The sequence below is a fragment of the Cryptomeria japonica genome, chromosome 11 (genome assembly GCF_030272615.1).
Source record: "Cryptomeria japonica chromosome 11, Sugi_1.0, whole genome shotgun sequence".
NCBI classification, from domain to species: domain Eukaryota; kingdom Viridiplantae; phylum Streptophyta; class Pinopsida; order Cupressales; family Cupressaceae; genus Cryptomeria; species Cryptomeria japonica.
In genome coordinates, this window is record NC_081415.1 from 288,608,130 (window position 1) to 288,631,129 (window position 23,000).

The following is a 23,000-nucleotide window of genomic DNA, read 5'->3' on the forward strand; positions in this document are numbered from 1 at the left end:
CTATAAGCCATCAAATAGACTTTGTTCCTAGAGCATCCCTACCTAACAAAGCTGCATATAAGCTCACACCTGATTAGAATAAGGAAGTAGCAAGGCAAGTGTAGGAGTTATTGGAACAAGGACTGATTAAGAAGAGCATCAGCCCATGTGCAGTCCCGATAGTGCTAGCATCCAAAAAAGGGGGTAAGTGGAGACTTTGCACTGCTTCAAGGGAAATCAATAGGATCACCATAAGTTATAGGTTTCCTATTTCTAGAATAGAGGATTTAATGGACTATTTAGGAGGTGCTATGTATTTTACCAAGTTGGACCTTAAAAGTTGTTATCACCAAATTAGAATCAAGGAGGGTGATGAGTGGAAGACTGCTTTCAAGATCACAGAAGGATTGTATGAATGGCTTGTGATGCCATTTGCACTCACCAATGCCCCAAGTACCTTCATGAGGTTGATGAATGAGGTGTTAAAGGATTTCACAAGCAGATTTGTGGTGGTGTACCTAGATGACATTCTCATCTATAGCAGAACCAAAGAGGAGCACCTTGAGCATTTGAGGTTAGTCTTAGAGAGGTTGCATGCAGAGAAATTATCCATCAACCTAGAGAAGTGTGACTTCTTGAAGCAAGAGCTAGTCTACTTAGGATTTGTGGTCTCTAAAGGAACCTTGAAGATGGATCCAAGCAAAGTGGAGGCAATCTTGAATTGGCCTGCACCTAGAACAGGGACTGAAGTTAAGAGTTTCCATGGATTATCTGAATTCTATAGGAAGTTTGTGAGGAACTTCAGTGGCATATGTGCACCAGTCCTTGACACCATAAAAGGGGGCCTTAAAACTAAGTTTAAATGGACTGAGCAGGTTGACAAAGCATTTCCATTGTTGAAGCAGGAAGTAGCCACAAAACCTATCCTTCTCCTACCTACTTTTGATAAGCTATACACTTTAGAGTGTGATGCAAGTGGAATTGCAGTAGAGGATGTATTGAGTCAAGAGGGAAGACCTATGGCATTTTTCAGTGAGAAGCTCAATGAAGCAAAGAAGTACTCAGCCCATGACCTAAAGTTGTATGCATTAGTGTAGTCCCTAAAGAAATGGAGCCATTACCTACTTCAAAAGGAATTTGTGATGTTCATAGACAATCAGGCATTGAGTTACATTAACACTCAAGAGAATCTTAGCTATAGACATTTGAAATGGATGGAGTACCTCCAATCCTTCACCTTCACCATCAAGCATAAGAAGGGGCAACTCAACAAGGTGGCAGATGCATTAAGTAGGAAGTTGTTGACAGTTCAAGAACTACAGTTGCAGAGCATGGGAATAGAAGGTTTCAAGGACCTCTATGAAGGAGATGAAGACTTCTCATCAGCTTACAAGGTTTGCAAGGAGATTGAGAACCATTTCCATGGTGAGTATGCAGATTACACTCTCCAAAATGGTCTCTTGTTCAAAGGTAATCAGTTGTGTGTGCCAAGAGGATCCATGGGGGAAAACCTCATCCAAGAGAAACACAATGGCAGTTTAAGTGGACACTTTGGAGTCAACAAAACCTTGGATTTAGTACAGAGGTACTACCATTGGCCAAAGTTGCCAAGAGATGTGAAGAGGTATGTGGGGCTATGTGGTGTATGCCAAAGAGCAAAGGGAGGATCAAGAAATGTTGGTCTCTATCAACCATTGCTCATCCCAAATAGACCTTGGGAATGTATAAGCATGGACTTTGTAGTAGGACTTCCCAAGACAAAGACAGGTATGGATAGCATCTATGTGGTAGTAGATAGATTTTCCAAGATGAGCCATTTCATACCATGTAAGACTACACATGATGCTAGCTATGTTGCACATCTCTTCTTCAAGGAGATTGTTAGGATTCATGGACTCCCTTCAAGCATTGTTTCAAACAGGGATAGAAATTTCATGGGCCATTTTTGGCAAACATTATGGAGGAGAATAGGAACTAACTTATCATTTAGCTCAGCTTACCATCCTCAAACTGATGGTCAAACTAAAGTTATCAATAGGGTGTTAGGCAACTTGTTGAGGTGTTTAACTAAGGAGTATAGGTAGACATGGGACCTAATCATTCCTTAAGAAGAGTATGCATATAATGACAGTGTGAATAGGACCACTGGTAGAAGTCCTTTTGAGGTTGTGTATGGCAGACATCCAAGGAGAGTATGTGAGTTGAGAGACCTTGGTACTTTGGAGATGAAGAGTGGGCAAGTAGAGGACTTCACTCAAACCATCAAGGAATTCCAAGAGCAAGTCAAGAAAGCCATCCTTGAGTCTACTCAAAAATTGAAAGAAAAAATGGATGAGAAAAGGAGAGAGGTTCAGTTCAAGGTGGGTGACTATGTGATGGTCCATTTGAGCAAAGCTAGGATGCAAAGTGGTAAGCCTACCAAACTGCAGATGAAGAGAGTAGGACCTTGTAGAATCCTATCAAAATATGGTGAGAATGCTTACAAGGTTGACCTACCTTTAGATTTGGCCATATCATCGGTCTTTAATGTAGCTGACCTGATCATGTACAAGGGTGAGATAGAAGGGAGGACTGAGAACCAAGCCAAGGTACTATAGGACCTAGATGCTAATGTCTTACCATAGGTGAAGAAGCATATAGCAGAGGAGATCTTGGAATCCAAGGTGAAGAATTCCACTAGACACCATGTCTACATGGAGCACTTGGTGAAATGGGCAGGCCAACCTGTATCTGAAGCAACTTGAGTGGAGGAGAGCAAGTTCAAGACACTTGGCATAGACTCGGCTCTCATCTCTTCTTATATTTTTTAGTTGTCTATAGAGGGGGAGTATGGTGTAGGAGCACCCTTCCAATCTCTTCCTCCTTCTTTGTTTTGTTGGTGTTATGCTTCTTTTGAAGCCATTGTATATGAATAAGAGCCATGAGCTCATTTGTTCTTTGCTAGGTCCTAGTTTTAGGTCCTTAGTGTTTTGTTGTGATTTATTGTGTAGGAGAGGTTGAGTATGCCTTGGATGTGTGTTAGTAATTATAGGCTTGTTACTTTCCTTAGGATAGCCCAAAATAGGCTTAGGAGTCATGAAAAGCAACAATGGCAAAGTTGCTTAAAAGATGCAAAAGTTGCATGACAACTCTTAAAAGTTGTCAAGCAACTTTTCCACCCATATGGTCAAAGACCCTTATTGAGCATGGAGAGCCCTAATGTTGGCACATCGACTGAGGTATGGGTAGTATAAGATGTTCCAAACCCTAAAATATGGGGGGGTTAATCATTGTTGTACGGCCCAAGTAAGGAAAGCTTGACTATGACTGTTTTGTTGGTTACCAGTCAGTTTGTATGAAGCAACTGAGCAAGTTAATGGATTGATTTGTGTGCAAAACTATGTTGAATGTCCTCTATGGTGTAAATAATTTCATTTTGAGAAATTAGATTAGGTTTTTATTTGCAGATTGAGTGCATTTGTAAATAGTTTGTAAATTGCCTTCCCACTATCCAGTTTTGGACTGGTTTGTGTAAATGGATGCATAACTCCATTCCCCATTGTGGAACCACCATGAAACCATGGGGAATGAGAGTGCAGACCTTGTACCATATTTCAATGCAAACAATGCCTTTGAAAATGTAGGGAGGCCATATAAAGACCCACACCTAGGCGAGACTGAACAGTGCCCAGCTAGGAAAGGTCAAGTTGCAGAGGTCTTGGAGAGCAAGGTTGGTCAGAGGAGAGTGCACCCTTTGGAGAAGGTGTAAAGGAGTGTGTGAAGCACCACTGGTGTGAAGGAGGAGCCTCCACCAATCCATTCTAGGAGGCTACAACAAAAAACATCCATTGTGACCTATGCAGACCATGAAACCCTCACAAAACCTTTAAAAACCCCAAAATTCTCCCAAGGCATTATACAGCCACTTCGAGGCCCAAAACTAGAGAAATCCTTGAGCCCTTTCCAAATGAATGGTAGTCAATTTTGGGAGTTTATGCATCATTTGTGAGAGGGATCCCTAAAGGTTCAGGTAGGAGGCCTAATTGGTCCTAATCCTTGTAGCTCTATTTTGAAGGCAAAACACAAAATTGTGAAATCGGTAAGGGGTTGAAAGCTTGAAACTTCTTGAGAGCACATGGATGGATGTAAAACATGGTTTAAGACCTTTCCTAACCTTTCTAGGACCCAGGAAGCAGTAGGACAAGCCAAGCCCTTATTAGCCATAGTAAGGGGTTTTGAGTCTCATGAGTAGGTGAGACCTTAGGAGTAGCATTGCAACTTATTGGTGGGTGGATTGGGCAAGGTCAGGGGATTCCTCTAGAAAGGGAAGTCCTAGAGACCCTAGGGTGTGAAGAGAACACCAGGTGATCCAAGGGAAGGATCCAAGAGCATAGACTAGACAAGTCTATCCCAAACCCCATCCCATCACTTCTACCAGCTAATGCAATTCGAGTCTCTGCAATCAATGAATTAAGGTTTGTACCTAATATGCCAATTTCTTTAGATGCTACTATTGGTAAGCTACATAAATTTGAGTTAAGTAATATTGATAACAGTGGATCTTAAGTAAATAAAGTTGAATCTACATTTAGTTCTTTTCATCTTGATGAATCTAATGATTACAATGAAAGAAAGTATAAGTACTCTGAAGGAGATCACAGTGGAGCAAGTGAAAGATTTTGTAAGAACATGGAAGAAGTACACAAACTGTATGAGGAAATCAGAAAGCAAGAAGAGTTTGAAGCACTATTAGCCAGAAGGTTACCGAGAGACAAAGGTAAGTATAAAGGAAAACTACCTTTGAAATGTTTTGATTGTGATAAAATAGGACATATAGCTTCTAACTATCCTGATAAAGACTCTACTAAAAAGATAGATTACCGAGATGACAGACAGAAAGATAATCATTATAGAGGACACTGAGACTTCAGAAGAAGAGATAGAAAGACATGCTTAATAGCTGATGAGAAATCCAATGATGATAAATCAAATGACACTGATATAGAGGAAGTAGTTTATGTGGCTATCAAAGATGGATCAGATGAAGAAAGATATGAAGAAAAAGCCCTAATATCTCACATAAACACTAATGATTCTTGGATCATAGATAGTGGATGCTCACATCATATGATAGGAGATAAACACAAGTTTGTTATATTAGAAGATTATGATGGAAGCTATGTTAGATTTGGTAATGATGCACCATGTCCGGTGAAAGGTAAAGGATCTATAACACTTCTTGACAATGCAAGATGCAATGATGTTTATTGGGTTGAAGGTTTGAAATGCAATTTGTTGAGTGTAGCATAGCTAAACAACACAGGTTACCGAATAGAATTTTAGAAAGGAATTGTCAAAGTTCATGACAAGAATGGAAAGTTAGCTACTACTGCGACACAAACAAAAGTTAACACATTTCACCTTGACTCAACTCATAACAAGTGTTTGTATGCAAAGATAGAAGATACTTGGTTATGGCATAAAAGGTTTTGTCATGTAAATTTTGATAATCTGATCAAAATAAGCAAGAAGCACCAAGTAAGAGGTCTACCGAGTCTTGAAAAACCTGAGAATGTTATATGCCGAGGATGCCAGATGGGTAAGATGACAAGATCAAGCTTTACAAGTAAGTCTTAAACTTCTAAGGTAATTTTAGATCTTGTACACACTGATCTTTGTGGTCCTATGAAAGTTCAAAGTTATTATGGAGATAAATATTTCATATTATTTGTGGATGACTATTCAAGGATGATGTCAATAATGTTTTTAAAAGATAAATCAAAAGCTTTTCAAATGTTTAAATGGTACAAGGCAAGAGTTGAAAATGAAACAGGAAGACATCTAAAATGTCTTAGATCAGATAGGGGAGGAGAGTTCACATCTAATGAATTCAACTTATTCTGCAATGATCATGGTATAAAAAGACAAGTCTCTGCACCAAGAACTCCACAACAGAATGGAATAGCTGAGAGAAGAAATAGATCTATTGTGGATTGTGCTAGAACACTGATGATTGAAAAGAAGGTGCCACAAACATTTTGGAGAGAAGAAATAAGCACAACAGTTCACACCTTGAACCAAGTACAATTGAAGAAAGGTACTTTGAAGACACCATATGAAATCTGGTATGACAAGAAACCTAATGTAAGTTATTTTAAAATCTTTGGAAGTAGATGCTATGTTCACAAAGATGATAGAAATGGCAAGTTTGATCAGAAGAGTGAAGAAGGAACATTTCTAGGTTATTCTTCTAGAAGCAAAGCATTTAAATGTCTAATCAAATCATCTAACAAAATAGTAGAAAGTGTAAATGTGAAAATTGATGAATTTGAAGAAATAAATGATGAAGGAAATTCCAAGAAACCAGAAGACTATGATGAATTTGTCTATGTTCAACCGACAAGTCTTACCGAGAAGACTGTTGAGGAAAATGAAGAGAATATCCAGTTATCGAGTGATGAAGAAGATCATACAGAGCCTACTGAGCCTATATTAGCCAAATATGTCAGAAGACATCATGCACCAAGTCAGATTATAGGAGATAAGGATGATCCAATGATGACAAGGAACAAACTGAGACAGAACACATGTCTGATATCTGAATTTGAACCGAGAATAGTGAAAGAGGCATTTAACAGTGAAGATTGGATAAATGCTATGACAGAAGAGATTGATCAAATCAAGAAGAATGACACATGGACACTAATCCCAAGACCGAAGGACAAAAATGTAATCAGTACAAAGTGGATTTTCATAAACAAGCTAAATGAAAAGGGAGAGGTCATTCGAAACAAAGCAAGACTAGTTTGCAAAGGTTATGCTCAAGAAGAAGGAATTGATTATGGTGAAACTTTTGCACCTGTTGCTAGACTTGAAGGAGTAAGAACATTGTTGGCATATGGTGCTTTCAAAAACTTCAAGGTATATCAAATGGATGTCAAATCTGCATTTCTAAATGGAATATTAGAAGAAAAAGTTTTTATTGAACAACCTAAAGGATTTGTTGAAGACAAGAATAAAGATTAGGTATGTAAATTGAACAAAGCTTTATATGGTTTGAAATAAGCACCTAGAGCATGGTATGAAATATTGCACTCTTATTTGATTAAGATTGGTTTTATAAGGACAAGTGAGAACAACAATATGTACATGAAGAATGATGAAAATGGAATACTGATCTCAGCCATATTTATTGATGATATTATATTTTGTGGAAATGACTCTTTATGCAAGAACTTTGGAAATGAAATAAGCAAAGAATTTGAGATTTCATTAATCGGTGAGATAAACTATTTTATAGGTTTACAAATACTGCAAATGAAAAATGAGATTTTTATTACTCAATCCAAGTACATAAAGGAAATCTTGAAGAAATTTGGAATGGAGGATTCAAAACCATAAGTACTCCTATGACTACCAACTATAAATTATCAAAGAATGATGAATCTGTATCTATTGATGAGACACTTTACCAATCCATGATTGGAAAACTACAATATGTTGTTCACAACAGACCAAACATAGCACATGCAGTAGGTATAGTTGCAAGATTTTTTGCAGATCCTAAGGAAACACATATGATAGCAATCAAAAGAATTTTTAGATACTTCAAAGGCACTGAAGATTATGGCTTAGTATATCAGAAAGGAAATGATTTTGATTTAAAAGTTTATACTGATGTTGATTGGGCAGGCAACATTGATGATAGAAAAAGCACAAGTGGAGGAGCTTTCTTTTTAGGAGAAAGACTAGTGAGTTGGCTTAGCAAGAAACAAGGATGTGTTTCACAATCAACAGCAGAAGCTGAATACGTTGCTGCAACATTGAATTGTACTAACATTGCATGGATCAAACAACTGTTGGAAGGTATAAATGAGAATGTTACCAAGCCAGTAACTATAGTCTGTGACAATACTAGTGCCATTAACATTTCAAAAAATCTTGTTATGCACTCTAAGACAAAGCACATCTCTATCAAATATCATTATCTTAGAGAAGAAGCTCAAGAGAAGAAATTGGTGTTGGAATATGTTAGCAAAAAGGAACAAATAGTAGATATCTTCACCAAACCACTACCAAGGGACACTTTTGAATATCTCATAAGTAAGTTAGGGGTCCTACCCCTATCTTCTATTCACTAACCGAGTTCGATGAAAGCATCAATCTGATGACTCTAACAAATATCTTTTAGGAGTTGATGCTTATTTACACACTTTAGGATGTTTTCTAAAGGTGTACAGGAAATATTACAAGAAACAATACACGATATCATACAGGGAACAGGAATAGAAGACAAAATGCTCTGACCGAAACTAAATTGACACATTGTCTAATGTATGGGGGAGAAAATCTGTTGACAGCAGGAGAGCATTTCAGCATTTTAGAAAATCATAGCAATCTGAATCTTTTAAGGTCAAATCAATTGGTTTTGTCATCAATGCCAAAGGGGGAGATTGTTAGCATTTGGCATTATAACAGACAATGAAAGATTGTTGGCATTTCAATAAGGATATTGAGAAGGTTGTTGATGATTATGGATATAACTGATTAAGGATGTTTACTGTCTTGATATTATTATTTTGTCATTGATGTCAAGCAATTGATTTTCTAATTCAGTATGATGTTGCCATATCTTGAGAAGTATGATTTGAAGAATATAAAGATGTCGATAAAAGACATAGGAAAGATTATGATGAATAAGAGGATGAATAAGGTATTCAATGGGCAACTATTACCGAGTCAGACAATGATGAGATTATGATGTTTAGATTGTTTTAACATCATACATATGTTGTAAATTGTAAGGTTAATACTATACTATGTTACCAACCAAAGAACCTAGCCGGTAAACCCTAAGGAACCTAGTCGGTAAACCCTAAGGTTATCACTATCGATTAATGAAGGCAGACTATCTACCAAGTGAAGTTTAGTATTTACCAAGTTGTAACCGAGTTGTAACCGAGCTATAATAGAATGCATTAAATGGTTACATGCGTTATTTAATGAAGGAAGCTGATGAGATGGAATTGCTTAAATGATTGATAAGTCGTGCATGAAGTTTGTTAATAAATCTATGGCAAAGGAAAGTCGGCAGGAAGATCTACAGCGCAGATTGAACTGCAATACCCTAGCACAAGTTCCAAGAAATGTATGCAAGTTCCAAGGTAGGTTAAAATGTTTTCAGATCGAAAGATGCATTGAACCTGGTCAAAGTTTGAAGATCTGATGGCTATGATTGATCATGGGAAATGTGATCAAGGAGATTAAGCAGTTAGCTAATTGTTTATAAATAGGGAACTATTGATAAACAATGCATGCGGGCAAGTGTATGCACAGGGATGCTACATAGTGATTACCGAGCACTGAAGATTGAAGACCTGTTTGAATAATAGAGTATAGAGGCCCAACAAATGGACAAGATTAGTTCTATGTCTATATTGTATTGAACAAATAAGAATCTGCTTTAGCATTTTAGATGTGAAGTTGCAGATAGATTTTTATTACTGTTATTTTGTGAAAGTGATAGAAAATCTCTTAACCAAGTGGACTTAATAGTCTTATTTGTAAAAGCCTCTAGCAAGGTGACATTCTAATTGAGTGTTTGAAATCCTTTAACAAGGTCACTTCTAACAAGGTGAAGATCCTAACAGATCTGAGGGAAATCCCTTAACCGGGTCACATCTAGCAATGTGTTTGTAATCTTTAATGGGATTTGCTTTTAACTGAGCATACTCTAGAAGAGTATATTTCTTGGTGGGTCTGAAATCCCACAGTGGTTTTTCCCTATTTGGGTTTCCATGTTCAACAATTTTGGTTATATTACTAAAGTATATGTTACCGAGGTTGAATCTAATGTTTTTATGGAAGATTAAGTTTGTATGATTCACCCCCCCATCTCATCTTGTTGGCTATTGGATCTGTACTTACATTTAGTATCAGAACTATCAGCATACACCTTGGTCCTAATTTAGGAATATGGTGTGGTACATCCTGGACCATGCCCTAGTCCTTATTTGGGACCAGGGTGTGGTACGTCCTAGTCCTACAATTCAGGACTTCCAAATTAAAAGTCAAGCTAGAAATTTGCTGAAAACATGAGGTAAATGAGTGGTGTGCGCAAAATCAATGTTTCAATTAGGCCTTGGATGATGGAACACTAAAGTGAGGCCTAAGTGAGGATAAAATTGTAGGCGAGTACAATCTAGGATGCTATAGAAATACTCATGAAATTGTTCTATCACTTGTGCCTTGGTAGCACATCCCAGGTCAATTGTTGTAACATCATACTCATCTAGAGTAATCACATTTCTATGCTTGTCAACTCTAGGCGTGACCATCTACAAAGTCCTAGATCTTGATTCATCTCTCGTAACCTTAGAGAATTTCTCCATTGCCTTCTTCTCTGCTAGCTTGTTTATCTTGATCCGAATTATTCAATCTCAAGTGCATGAGGATCCATTTCTTTGGCTCTTTTAGTGCTAGGGAATATTTATCGAAATCTTCTATCACTTGTGCCTTGGTAGCACACCCCTCGTCAACTATTGTAGCATCATACTCATCTAGAGTAATCTCATTTCTATGCAAAGTCCTGGATCCTAATTCATCTCTTGCAACCTTAGAGAATTTCTTCGTCGCCTTCTTCTCTACTAACTTGTTTATCCTATTCAAAAATTATTCAGTTTCAAGTGTAAGATCCAATTCGTCTTCTAGTTCTTTCCTCATTCTTTATTTCAACCAATCTAGAGTGGTTGCATGTTGATCTTGTATCTCAATTTATTCTTGTTCCTATGTAATTTCCTCAAAAGGTCCTAAGTCTCCCATTGTTGTTTCCCTGAAACAATCCTGAACCTGCTATTGTGTATCTAAAGGAAGTTCTTGTCCTTCATTCCTCTACTAAACAATCCTTCGAGAGGCACTTACATCAAGAATATCATGTGCATGTGAAATGTCTTGGTCCTCTTCCTTTGGTGTGGCTGGTCTCTTGTTAATTCTTTTATTAAAATGTCAACTTCTTGCACACTCAAACAGCTATCAGGTGACTGCCTCCAACCTTGGCCTCTTCTATTGTGGTTCCTCTCTTTGAACTTCCTTTCTCTTACTTTCTTGTGAATTCCTAGGAACACTTTTCTCCTTTTCATGTTCTACCCTTTCCTGCGTAATTGCTTCTTATTGGGCCTGAGCTCCCGATGATCCTTGAATGCCCTCATCTTGGGAATCCAAGTCTCCCATCAAACTATAAGTCAGGCGGTCATCCTTTGCCTTCAATTTAGTGACATAGCATTTAACTCAGTGCCTTGTGAATTTCATAAATGGCCTTCTTAAGATATCTAAATCATCAATTTCTTGTTCTAACCAATTAGGTGCCTAGATTGTCTTATCTTTTTCTTTTTTTATAATCTGGGTGAATGATATTCACATCTTCTTCTATCTTGTCTGGCACTTGGATGATTTCACATATTCCTATCAACTTAAGGGGCAATCTGGAGAACATTATTCTTTTGTTCTCATAGTCATCCTTGGTATTAGCCCAATAATCCTCTAGTTGCATCCAATGTTTGTGCTTCATGATAGCTACCACCTTGATCTTATCATATAGATTGAAATATTTCCCTGTGGTGTGATGAGAGAGGTGGTCGAACAATAGTTCATCCACTAAATTCTCTACTACTGTCAATGATGGGCACAATTCATCATAATCTCCAAGAGTCTACCATTAGGTGCCATAATCGCTCTTCTTTCAACGTCATAATTTTTTGCACATCCATGATCAACTTCGGGCATGGGATGGTAGGAGGGAAGCCGATAATTGCCACAATTTGGCTTCTCATTGTCTTCTTGGCAGTAGTTGATTGAGGATGACTGTCCTAACCGAGTATTATTTTTCTGAATTCTCCCAACTTGAAAGTTCCCAAGTTGGTATCACTGCCTTCTCTCCATTTTGAAATAATTTTTGTCTCGAGGAGGAATCCTCTATGTTCATTCTTTCCTGGAAGTTTTCACCACCTTCCTTGACTCTTCCATTCCTGCAAAATAAAATAATTAACATTAAATTCTTGTTAAGAACAATTTAGAAATCTACCAAGGGAAGAATTCCACATTGCCAATTCTAGACTTGGAATAAATAAAAACCTCCAAGAATAAGAACCTCTAGATAAAAATCATGCCCTATTTGCTCTTCATTTTTTCTCTTTCTTCAATTTCTCCAAAGACTTGATGTGAAGAATGAATTTTGAAACCTTGTTTGAATAGGAATCATCTACCAAGTTGCTAAGTTGGCAATGAGATAATTTTAGCAGTTGCATTAATTCATTCTAATCACACTTCATGTTTTCTTAATGAGAAAGAGACAACTTAGAACTCTAGTGGACCCTACTCATCATACTTGACTTCAAAAATAGGAGCTTCCATAATACCTTGAGTTATGCTTCATTAATGCAAAATATTCCATTTTGCATGTTACCAACTTGTCTTTCACAATTCTATCCTAGGTGTACATATGATATATTTTGAAGGACTTCTTTGGCTCAGAAGAAAATTCATGATTTTTCCATCCTGAGGAATTCTTGAGTGCATATCAATCCTGGAGGAGGATTTGTCAACACATAACCAATTTTATTATTTTCCAAGAATCCTAGCATGCTTGGGGTCCAAAGGAGGAAACTCTGAAACTTAGCAATTTTTTCGATATTTCCAAGTCTAACTGCATATATGGGCCCATTTTAGCCTTGAAGGAGGGACTTTGCCTGTGAGGAAAAATCCTCCCTAGTTGTGGATTTACACCTCAGGAGCCTATTTGGGCACATTTGAGAGTTCAAGGAGGAATTTCCTCCTCATGGAATAATCCTCCTTGCCTTGGTATTTGTGCCTAAGGTAGGGGTCTGGGCGCAAATAAGGGGTGAAGGAGGAATTTTGAGGATTTTGAAAAATCCTCTTCTTCAAGTGAAATGCACCCCTCATAGTTATCTGAGCCCTTCTAGAGGTGGGAGAATAAATATCTTATTTTTCGAACAATCCTTATGTCCTTGGGAAATGCACCCTAGATGGATTTTTCAAGATTCATTTACTTCGGGAAGGATTTCCAAAAAACAAAATTTTGCTCGTCTGCCTACTCTTCAACTTTTTTAGATTTACAATTGGATATTCAAGAACATTTTGTCATTAATGCTTTGCCAATTGCTAGAGATAGACTTTCAAAAAATAGACTTACTAAAAATAGTAAGTTCTTCCAAACACCAAATTAGGTCACATCAAGACACAGTGACACTTACTAAAATAAACACTGCTAAAATAATAAGTTTGTGTAAACGCAAAATTAGGCCAACCCGGGCCATAGTGAAACTTACTAAAATTAGTCCTCACAATTATGCTCAAATTTTGTTGGTAGCTTCCTTGAAGGGTTCTCTTTTCAATGCTTTGCTCATATTTCTCAATGCCCTAGGCTAATGACCTTATTTTTAAGTCTGAAGGATAAAAACCCTAAAATAGACTATACATGCTTCTAGACTTAGCCAATTTTCTTCAAAATACTTGCAAACTTAGCCAAAATTCACCAAAGCACTTGGGGACTTGAGGAGATCAAAAAAACTGCTACCAAACTGTATACACATAAAAATTGGATATGAGTAATTAAATAAATATTTTATATTTATTTAATAATTATTCTTCTATTAAATAGTTAATTTGAAAAGATTAATTTATTTAATTCATTTTCATGTCTTTCTATTAATTAATATTTTATTAATTAATTCATCTATCCTATTCTTCTAGTTAATTAAATATCTAATATTTAATTATTCCTTTTAACCAAGCTAATTAAATATCTAATATTTAATTATCTCCTTCAATCAATTAAATATCTAATATTTAATGGTTATTCTCCTATCCTATAGTCTCAAATATTAAATAATTCTCAAAATTATTTAATCTATTTTTCAACTCACCGTCCATCTCCACTTCATCTTCCCTTTGCCAACTCATCAAACATGTGTCTAAGGAAATTAATATTTCTTAAATATTAATTCATCATTTATCTTCAACTATCAAAACTTAATGAAAATTGTGTACGTACACACATTTCATAACCATTTCCTATATTCTCTCTAACACCCCCTACATCTTGGGAAGGACTTGAGTCCACTTGTCCTCTCATGCCTAAATTTCCTCCAACCATCCCTAGATTCCCTCAGTCAGCAACCCAGTCAAGGTGAGATGAGTGACACTTGTCTTCTCCTTCCCCCTTTCTCTCAACCTTCACCTTTTCTCACAACCATCCAAATCTATAGATCTGATCATGATCGTTGATCTAAGCCACATTATCTCATCCTCTCAAGGTCTATAAAATCAAGAGCTTTAGTTGAGAGAGTTAATCTTCAAGTTAGACTTCAAGAGACTTCAAGTGCATTTTGCAAGTTAATCATATGCATCCATGAGTTTTTGAAGTAAATAGCAATAGCAATTATCATATATTATCATATAGAATAATCATTTTAGCATAATCATGTAGTATTGCATATCATAGTATCAATTAACTACAAGTTATCAGTCCATTCTTCATATGCCATCTTGGAAGCCATCAATGCATTGTCTGAGAGCACACTAGTTGCAACCAGGAATAGTGGAGTTAGGACACAATGAGACATAAGCCATGAAGGTAATATTAGTGTTTTATTTTAATATGTATTTCATGTAGTTTCATTGGTTGAGTTTGGATTTCCTATAGTATTTCCATTTGTATTTTGTGAAACTAACTTATTGTAGGTAACATTCTGAGGATGAAATTCAAGTCGACACACAAACTACCCAAAGGACCACAACCAAAAGACCAAGTGAACAAAATGTAGGGGGTCCCCATTTGGAATGGGCTGATGCGTGATCAACTCACAACAACTCCTACTAAAAGAAATACTCCCACGAAGCCTACTCCTACACCTGCTCTAATGCCATATCAGAGATAATAAGTCATTATTGCATATTGATTCCATATCATTAGAGGTTGCAAATAATAATCATGTGCTCTAAAATAGGACTTACGAGTTCAACCAAATAATAAATTATGCACACCTATTCAAACAAACTAATAACAAATAAACAATCAAAAAAAATTATATCAGTAGAAATGATGGAATATCTAACAATAACTTTCACAAGAGAGAATGGAAAGAATAACTTGCTTCAACATTGCAAGATTTAATAATTGTTGAATTTGAAATTTACAATGAGAGGTAGGATTAGACAATATTTCGACATGTGTCTCTTAATCCTATGACATGAGATAATTACCTCAATCAAATGTTAAATGACCTAATTAACTAGAATTAAATAAAGGTCATAAAGATAATATATTATGTGTCTCATCTTGATAGCTAGAACTTCTAGAAACAACAACTAGGACCTAAGCGAACTTAAGTCACGTGAATAAGTCCCCTGGAACTAGTGAAATCACTAGGTACAAAACCTTTACTAGATTCAAAACATTATTCACACCAACACTCCACATTTATTTTTAAGCTTGTAAAATATTTTTTAAATTTCTTTGTATGTGATTTAATTTCTTATAGCTATTGTTTTGGCTTCTGGGTAGTCAAGATGAATGTTGTGGGATTTGTTATGTACACAAGGTTCAAAAAGTGGTTATTTAGAAGTGTCGCCCAGTACCTACTTAAACATGCCCCAAAAACATACACTAACCACCTCAAAAAAGTTTACAATTAATTCAATACATATTTCTCTAAGAACCAATGTGTTTTCCTCTACTAACTATTTTTACCAATACTTATGCACAAATGCCCCAGTAGTCATGCATTATGGATACCAATAAAGTTGCACAACTCTTCTAATTAAAGTCTACAAATTATAACTACAAGAAATATAAATGAAAGAGTATTAATACATGTGAAATTTATTAATAAACTTTGAATGATATGTTGTTAGTTTCTTTAAAATTAGTCATTGAAGAATTGAGTAAACAAAAATTGAAGGGGCATTACAGTATAGGCAATAACTACAACCCTTCCTCTAACACATTTTACATGGTGTGGATCCTTAGTGAATAACTACACTTCATTATTATTTGAATCTTATTTAGGAAAATTATGGTACATGAAAAAAGAGTGTTAGATTTGGTTCTATTGTGGAATTTAGGAAACTTGGCTATGCAAGGACCTAAAAATCACCTTATATAAGAAGAAAAAGACAGATTAGGATATGCACCCTTTGTATGAAGTGAAATTTAGATCCTTGCGTAGGGGAGAGGAGCCATAATGTGTGGACCCTAACTTTAGAAATCCACATGGCATGCCACATGGACCCAAAAATAATTTTTAACTTTGCTAGGTAGACTATCAAGCTAGCTACAAAGAATAAAATTTTTATCCCATGACTCAATAATTTGCCACGTGTTTCAGTCGTACTTGTCCAATGTGTCCATTTTATACCATTTCAATGCATCGATCGGAACATGGCATGGCCCACACCCTCAACCAACATATCTTACTATTTGAAGTTAACATGGTGGTTGCATGGCATTCCACCACATGGCCACCCAATCCACCACGTCCTCCATAAAAAATCCCCGTTGTCACCTTCAAACGTTCTCTGTAGTGGAATTAACTACATGCCAACTCTCCTTACTTGCACATTAAGGCTTGCATTTATTGAGCATAACTCCATTCAATACGCCTAACTCCTGACGGATTAAGTCATGTTTCATTCCTTTCTATCCCATGTATTATTGACTCTTTGACTACTCTCACACCACAACATATTAGATGAGGGACTTTGTGTAATGTGGAAAATTTTACTATAGTTTCCACCCAAGGAATGGAAGCCGCTAAATTTTTCACTTAGGGACATTACATTCGAAAGAGGATTGGGAATTTACTAGATCTAGTCATGAATCAGATGAAGAATGAATGCTAAGTGAATTTGGGTTAATAGGGGTTTCCTCTTTTGTCAGTTGAAATGCTGAAATTAGGTAAAATACTGAAAAATGGAGGTAAAAGCATGAAAACAACGAGCTATGGATGCAAGATTTTTGCATTCACCTAGATTTGAGAAATGTAAGCCAAATTGGACCTACTACCCAAAATTGCCCAAAAAGTGTCAAGACCGTGGTGCATCACATCAATCCTCACTTTTTGTACACCAAAGGGGGTGATTCATCTCTGTGAATAAAACTTAATCTGAAGAGTACAACTCCAAACATGTTTCCTGCATAGAGAAAGAAGAGAAAAGGGATTAGGAATAGAGGTTTGCCTAAGTCAAACCCTAGTTTGGAATCAACCTTGAATGAAATATTGTAAATTCTTGAAATAAATAATGGAAAGGTATACCTCAAATCTGCAACGACTGATAATGATGCTTTGCTTCTTGAATGCAATCACATATGTTGTATGAAATGGCATGAACATGAAAAAACCCTAATCACACACACATAATGGTTAAATGAAAATGGTCAATGTAAACTTGATGAATGATTGAGAAGACTTCACATAATCTACACTTTCACTTCACAAGAGGCTCCCTCCAATTGCTTGTTGATGGATCCCCATCCTTAAAATGAGGAAAGGAAAGGCTATATGTATGAAACCCTAACATTTTTTTTTTATCATAGGCCAACCTAGAAATGATATATTTTCACACCAAGTTGGGTTTAAACCTTATAATACTGCCAAAACATGATTCCAAAATTTGGGGAGAAAAAGTAGGGACTAATGTGAATCACATTGGTCTGACCAAGTTTTTTCCAAATTTATAGGGATACAAGCTATTGTGATTATAAGGCGGTCCCCAAGTGGGTGCGATGATTAAAGGTGTTTAGATATGTGAAATCGGGCCTTGAAGGTCAAAATATGACATACTTAGGGCTTTTGATGATTTAATGAATTGAAGGAATAAAAAGGGGCACACTTAGGGTAAAGTGCCCAATTTTATGATGTGTGGAATGATAAAAGAAGACTTTAGATTCTTAAAGGGATGTAACATCCTAAAATTATACCCCTTGCAATCTTTGACTACATCGAGGTCTTCACCTTAGTGTTTGCATCCCTCAGCCTGATTGGAGACCTGATTATGCTCATACATATCAAAAAATTCATGAAATTCGTTGATGCACCCTGCCTGCACTTTGATCCTGCCCCAAATTAGGGTAGGACCAAGGTGTGGTGCCCTGGTCACCCTTAATGGGGACCTATCTTGGACCCCTCCCCCTCAACTAACTCAAATTTGAAGCAGGAGATGTTAGCAACAACAAGGAAGGAAAAATGAGAGGGGGGTGAATCATTTTTCACTGGATCTACAAAATTAACCACCAAAATAGATCTGATAAACTACAACAATAGTAAAGATAAGAAAATTGAAGGCACAACGCACAACACCAATATTTTTGATGCGGAAAACCCGATTAAGGTAAAAACCACAGTGGTAACCTACCCATAGTAAGATGATACTCTGCAGTAGCATGTGTAAATGTTATAATGGGGAATGCAAATGCATTCAGGCACACTGCTCAAAAGATAATGGCTTGAAAAGATACAACTCTCAGGGAAGTCTCATGGACTTACAACAAGATTCAGACAATAATCTGGAAGAAATGAATTGCAATAATAGCATCTCCAAATTCCCGATGATAGTTCTGGTTAAGCACAAATGTCTACCCTACACCAATCTCTCCTCATTCACAACACTAGAAGATGAATCCTTGTTCACACATAAACCTCTGTCTGATAATGCAGACACAACCTTGACACCTAAATTACATGACAATCACCTATATATATAATTCATCAACCTTGACAACAAGGTCAAATAAACCCTCAACTCACAATTATGAAATTGCATCACATGATTAAAAGATCAACCATCATACCAATATAATGATTTACATGAAATTACATAGACCTAATTCAAATTCCCAAATGCTCCTCCACCAGAAATCATGCCATGACCAACCGCAACACGCTACACTACCATAAATACCGCATAACATGAAAATCATCACTGGTTCAACAAAACCACCAAAAAATCTCACAATGATCAATGCAGGTCATCAAAGAAAATAGGAAACAATTAGAAAACACCAACAAGAACATTAGAATCATCAATAATAGTTGCACCAACACTTCTTATCAAATCTTCATCGATCAACATCTGAAAGCTCAAGAACACAACTAATCAATGACTATCATGAAGAAAGATAACTTGCGGAGCACCAAATCAAGAACCATCTCAAATGAAGATGTATAAGACCATCCCAAACAATCTCCCAAAAAATTAGATCAAGATCTGATCACACTGGAATATACTGGAGGATATACCAAACTCTGCAAAGCACCAAGACACCAAAATAAAACTGTAAACCAGATCATAAGATCTTCCCAATTTGCAATCACCAGAGCAATTCATGGGAATATGTTGACATCAATGACAACAACATATCCTAGCAGCATCAATGTCCAACAATCTCCAATAATATCCCCCTTTGGCATTGATGGCAGCATATGGATGTGGAAAAACAATCAATGCAAAGAAAGAAGATATCTCCAGCAAACTCCCCCTAAGCTCAATATAGATAAAGCCATTTTTCACATGATCTCTCTCACCCTTTGATATCAATGCCAAAGATCTCAAAATAGATAACCAAACTCTCCCTCATAGATAAACAAATCATGATACTTTCTCCCTAAAACACATAACCAGATCAACAGACTACTCCACTAGAGGAGCAACACGAACTCATCAATCCAAAGAGAAGGAATAAGACTATGAAGTCCACCGAATTGATGCAATTCAATGCATCTAGTTCTAATTAGGAGGAGTGGATACCCCTAGCTTATCTCTTAGATAGAAAAATGTATCAATAGACAAAGGCTTAGTGAAAATATCAGCAATTTGTTCCTTTGTAGATACATACTCTAGCTTCACTTTCTCTTCAATGACTTGCTCTCTCAAGTAATGATATTTGATTGATACATGTTTAGTCTTTGAATGTTGCACTGAATTCTTTGACATGTTGATAGCACTAGAATTATCACAACATATGACTATAGACTTATCATACATACCTCTGATATCCTTCAACATTTGCTTCATCCAAACTACTTGAGTGCAGTTACTAGCAACAACAATGTACTCGACTTCAATAGTAAATAAGGACACTGAATCTTGTTTCTTACTAGCCCATAAAACCAGTTTCTTACCCAAAAATAATTCTCCACAAATCAACATTCTTTTCAGTCATCTACACCAGCACAATCAACATCAGTGTAAGCACATAGCATGAAATCATCATTCCTCGGATACCAAAAACCATAATCCATAGTCCCTTTCAAGTATTTGACTATCCTATTCACAAAAATGACATGATTCTCTTTCGGATCAGCTTGATATCTAGCAACCATGCACACAACATGCATAATGTCCAGCCTAGTCTGAGTAAGATATAGCAATCCACCAACCATATATCTGTAAACTCAAATTAGCTTTCAGAGATTCACTATTCTTAGACAATTTACAGCTAGTCACCATAGGAGTTCCAACTAGTTTGGAGTAATCTAACCTAAACTTCTTCAGTAATTCCTTCACATATTTAGTTTGAGATATAAATATACCTTTTCCAGTATGTGAAATCTACAATCCTAAGAAAAATTTCATCTCACCAATCATAGACATCTCAAATTCTTTCTGCATATCACCGACAAACTTCATGCTCAAGTCATCATCTCCTCCAAAGATAATATCATCATCTCCTCCAAAGATAATATCATCAAAAAAGACTTCAACAATTAAGATGTTATCATTTTCAATCTTAAAGTACAGATTACTATCAGCAACACCTTTATTAAATCCTAATTTTAACAAATACTTATCTAATCTAGCAGACTAGGCTCTAGGAGCTTGTTTTAATCCATAAAGAGATTTCTTCAATTTACATACCTTTTTCCCATCATTTGATAATGAAAATCCATCATGTTTCTCAATGTAGACTTCTTCCTCAAGATCACCATTCAAAAAGGTAGATTTGACGTCAATTTGATATACCTTGAAATCTTTATAAGCAACATATGCAAGAAACAATTTAACAACTTAAAGTCTGACCATCGGTGCAAGTCTCTTCATAATCAATCCCTTCTTTATGTTAATATCCTTTGCAAACCAGTCTTGCCTTGTTTCTAAAAACTTCACCAATTTTGTTCAATTTGTTTCTCAATACCCATTTAGTACCAATAACATTCTTATCCTTAGGTCTAGGCACAAGCTCCCATGTGTTATTCTTTTCAATATGATCTAATTCTTTTTCCATAGCTCTCATCCAATTTTCATCTTTGCAAGCTTCAGCAACATCTTTAGGTTCAACTTTAGAAATCAAACATACTTCTTCTACATATAATATTCTTCTAGTCATCACACATTTATTCTTATCACCAATAATCTTATTTTCAGAATGATTCAATCTTACATACCTTGGAGTCTTCTTATTATTCTGATTTTCAGGTTCCTACACCTCTTCACTGGCAACAACAACATCCAAATTAGTAGTCTCTACTGGATCATTCTGCTTCAGTTCTTCAATCTGAATAGGGTTTAGAACAATATGTTGACCATCATCATATTTGCATGCTTTGATCTCTTTCCCAAGGTTCTCATCCACCTTCACATTTCCACTTTCCACTATCTTTCTCAGTCTCTTATTGTAGCACCAGTAGGCTTTTCTATTTGTTGAATATCCCAAGAAAATTCTCTCATCACTTCTAGCAACAAACTTCCATATATCCTCATATCTCTTATATAACATTTCTACCAAATACTCTGAAGTATCTCACAGTAGGAACATGACCAAACCATAGCTCATAAGGAGTCTTACCGGTATCACCTTTAATTTGAACTCTATTGAATGTGTAAATAGTAGTGCTAATGGCTTCTCTCCAATAGATTTTTGGAACATTCCCTTCAATTAGCAAAGTCCTTGCAGCATCTAAATTAGTTATGTTCTTCCTTTCAACAACTCCATTTTGCTGAGGGGTTCTAGGAGCATATAATTGTCTTCTAATCACATGCTTCTCACAGAATGAATTAAACTCACTGGAACAAAATTCTCCACCTCTATCAGATCTCAGACATTTCACCTTCAATCTTGACTTAGTCTCAACTTTTTATTTGAATATCTTGAATTTATCTAATGCTTTTGATTTCTTCTTCAAAAAGCCAACCCACATCATCCTAGAATAATCATCAATTAGCAACACGAAATATCTATCTCCTTGTACACTTCTAGCATTTGTAGGTCCAAATAGGTCAATATGCACAAGATCTAGCAATCCATCAGATGTATATTGTTTGATTTTGAAAGGAATTCTTATTTGCTTACCCAACTGGCATTCCTAAATACCAAATTAGCAGGCTTAACAATCTTTGGTAGATATCTAACAACTTGAGTAAAATGGATCTTAATCATTGAATCAAAATTTACATGACACATTCTCCTATGCCACAACCAACTTTCATCAATATAAGCAATAAAACAACATTTCTCACCTGCATTCAAATGAAAAATGTTACCTTCAGTCTTAGTTCTAGATGCAATCTCTATACTGGAGGCATTTAGGATCTTACATTTTCCATTCTTGAATTGTAGATCATAACCTTTATCAACCATCTTTCCAAAACTCACATACAAGACATCATCTATGTTATGCTTACCATCAAAAGAAATAGAACCTCTACCACAAATCACACAGGTTTTGTCATCTCCAAATATTACTATTCCACCATCATATCTTTCCATACTAACAAATTTTCTTTTATCACTGGTCATATGATGTGAGCAACCACTGTCTCACACATTCATCTTTCTCTTTAACTTTAGCACCTAAATCTCTTTCCTCAACGGTGCAGCTTGTGGAATCAAAAGGCACCGATCCATCTTCTTTAATAAAAATAAACACAACTTCATCTCCTTCTGATTCTTCATCTGTAACACCTTCATCAGCAGCATTATAACAATTCTTTTGATTCCTAAATTTCTAGTTAGACTTAGAAGGCTTATC